This window comes from Arachis stenosperma, chromosome 3, assembly GCF_014773155.1.
Source record: "Arachis stenosperma cultivar V10309 chromosome 3, arast.V10309.gnm1.PFL2, whole genome shotgun sequence".
In the NCBI taxonomy this organism is placed as follows: Eukaryota; Viridiplantae; Streptophyta; class Magnoliopsida; order Fabales; family Fabaceae; genus Arachis; species Arachis stenosperma.
In genome coordinates, this window is record NC_080379.1 from 123,076,647 (window position 1) to 123,079,852 (window position 3,206).

The 3,206-nt window shown below is 36.7% G+C and overlaps 1 non-coding gene across 1 annotated transcript; it reads left to right on the forward strand.

Moving 5' to 3' along the window:
• The first annotated feature begins 460 nt into the window (after window positions 1-460).
• LOC130971861 (small nucleolar RNA R71) lies at window positions 461-568 on the forward strand. Its single transcript, XR_009083066.1, has one exon. It is a non-coding gene; the product is annotated as a small nucleolar RNA R71 (small nucleolar RNA).
• Window positions 569-3,206: the final 2,638 nt, after the last annotated feature.

Sequence of the window (3,206 nt, forward strand, 5' to 3'; positions counted from 1 at the left end):
TCTCTTGATTTTTCCATGAGAAATTGGGGTGATTTCTCCATGAAGAATTGTAGGTGTTTCCATAGGGTTCTCCTAGGTAATTCACCTCTTCCATTGAAGGGTTCTCAGGATCATAGGCTTCTTCCTTAGATGAAGCTTCCTTAGTACTGCTTGGTGCATTTTGCATTCCAGACAGACTTTGAGAAATCAAATTGACTTGTTGAGTCAATATCTTGTTCTGAGCCAATATGGCATTCAGAGTGTCAATCTCAAGAACTCCTTTCTTCTGACTAGTCCCATTGTTCACAGGATTTCTTTCAGAAGTGTACATGAACTGGTTATTTGCAACCATTTCAATCAATTCTTGAGCTTCTGCAGGCGTCTTCTTCAGATGAAGAGATCCTCCAGCAGAGCTATCCAAAGACATCTTGGATAGTTCAGAGAGACCATCATAGAAAATACCTATGATGCTCCATTCAGAAAGCATGTCTGAAGGACATCTTCTGATTAATTGTTTGTATCTTTCCCAAGCTTCATAGAGGGATTCTCCATCCTTCTGTCTGAAGGTTTGGACTTCCACTCTAAGCTTACTCCATCTTTGTGGTGGAAAGAACTTTGCCAAGAAGGCATTGACTAGCTTTTCCCAAGAGTCCAGGCTTTCTTTAGGTTGAGAATCCAACCATATTCTAGCTCTGTCTCTTACAGCAAAAGGGAATAGCATCAGTCTATAGACCTCAGGGTTAACCCCATTAATCTTGACTGTGTCACAGATTTGCAAGAATTCAGTTAAGAACTGATGAGGATCTTCCATTGGAAGTCCATGGAACTTGCAATTCTGTTGCATTAGAGAAACTAATTGAGGCTTAAGCTCAAAGTTGTTTGCTCCAATGGCAGGGATAGAGATGCTTCTCCCATAAAAATCAGGAGTAGGTGCAGTGAAGTCACCCAGCACCTTCCTTGCATTGTTGGCATTGTTGTTGTTTTCGGCTGCCATGTGTTCTTCTTCCTTGAAGAATTCGGTCAGGTCCTCTAAAGAGAGTTGTGCCTTGGCTTCTCTTAGCTTTCTCTTCAAGGTTCTCTCGGGTTCAGGGTCAGCTTCAACAAGAATGCCTTTGTCTCTGCTCCTACTCATATGAAAGAGAAGAGAACAAGAAAATGTGGAGTCCTCTATGTCACAGTATAGAGATTCCTTGAAATGTCAGAGGAAAAGAGAAATAGAAAGAAGAAGGAGAATATGAATTCGAACTTTAATTAGATAAGGTTCGAATTGTGCATTTAGAAGGAGTGGTACTCCATAAATAGAAGGATGTGGGAAGGAGGGAAGAGAATTTTCGAAAATTCATTTAAAAGATTTTGAAAACATTTTGAAAATTTGATTGATAATTTTCGAAAATTAAAAGTGAAAAAGAAATCAAGTGATTTTTGAAAAAGATTTTAAAATTAGAAATTAAAAAGATTTGATTGAAAACTATTTTGAAAAAGATGTGGTTAAAAAGATTTAATTGAAAAGTTATGGTTTTAAAAAGATGTGATTGAGAAGATATGATTTGAAAACAATTTTAAAAGATATGATTTGAAAACAATTTGAAAAGATATGATTTTAAAAATTAATGACTTGCCTAACAAGAAAAGATATGATTGAAACATAAAACCGTTCTTAATAGAAAAGGCAAAAAATGTTCAATCAAATCATTAATTGTTAGTAAGTATCTTTGAAAAAGGAAAGAAATTGATTTTGAAAACATTTGATTGAAAAGATATGATTTGAAAAAGATTTGATTTTGGAAAACTTTGAAAAACTTGAAAAAAATTGATTTTGAAAACAGAATCTTCCCCCTAGCACCATCCTGGCGTTAAACGCCCAGAATGGTATACATTCTGGCGTTTAACGCCCAAAATGCTACCTTTTTGGGCGTTAAACGCCCAACCAGGTACCCTGGCTGGCGTTTAAACGCCAGTCTACCTTTTTCACTGGGCATTTTTGAATGCTCAGCTTTTTCTGTATAGTTCCTCTGCAGTATGTTCTGAATCTTCAATTCTTTGTATCATTGACTTGAAAAGACACAAATTAAAAAATATTTTTGGATTTTTAATAATCAAAATGCAAAAGGAATCAATTAACAATGCATGCAAGACACCAAACTTAGCAGTTTGTATACTACTGACACTAACTATATGAGAATGCATATGAGACACACAAAATGCTTCAAGTCAATAGAATTCAAAGATTAGAACACAAAAATCATCAAGAATTACTTGAGGATCCTTAAGACACATGAATGAATGCATGCAATTGACACTAAACTTAAGATGAGACACTAGACTTAAGCAGGAAACATCAAATATTTTTGGTTTTTATGATTTTGTAAAATTTTTTTTGTGTTTTTCGAAAATTAAGTGGGAAAAGGTATCAAAATCCTTGATGAGAATTCCAGGAATCAGTGCAATGCTAGTCTAAGACTCCGGTCCAGGAATTAGACATGGCTTCACAGCCAGCCAAGCTTTCAAGGAAAGCTTCGGTCCAAAACACTAGACATGACCAAAGGTCAGCCAAATCTTAGCAGATCACTGCTCCAAGAGCAAAATTGATGAGAATCAACAAGCTCTTGTGGTGATAAGTTGAAACCTCGGTCCAATCAGATTAGACATGGCTTCTCAGCCAGCCAGATTTCAACAAATCATCATGAAACTCTAGAATTCATCTTCAAGAATTTCGAAAAAAAAATAAATACCTAATCTAAGCAACAAGATGAACCGTCAGTTGTCCAAACTAGAACAATCCCAGGCATTGTTACCAAAAGCTTGCTCAAAACTTGAACAATCCCCGGCAACGGCGCCAAAAACTTGGTGCGCGAAATTGTGAACAATACTTTTCACAACTCTCATAATCCCTGGTCATGAACTCCAAAAACTTGGTGGTTCAATTCCATGGCATTACACAACTTCGCACAACTAACCAGCAAGTGCACTGGGTCATCCAAGTAATACCTTACGTGAGTAAGGGTCGATCCCACGGAGATTGTTAGCATTGAAGCAAGCTATGGTCATCTTGTAAATCTTAGTCAGGCAGACTCAAATGTATATGATGATGAACGAAAATAACATAGAAGATAAAGATAGTGATACTTATGTATATCATTGGTGTAAGAGCTTCAGACAAGCGTATGAAGATGCCTTCCCTTCCGTCTCTCTGCTTTCCTACTGCCTTCATCCAATCCTTTCTTACT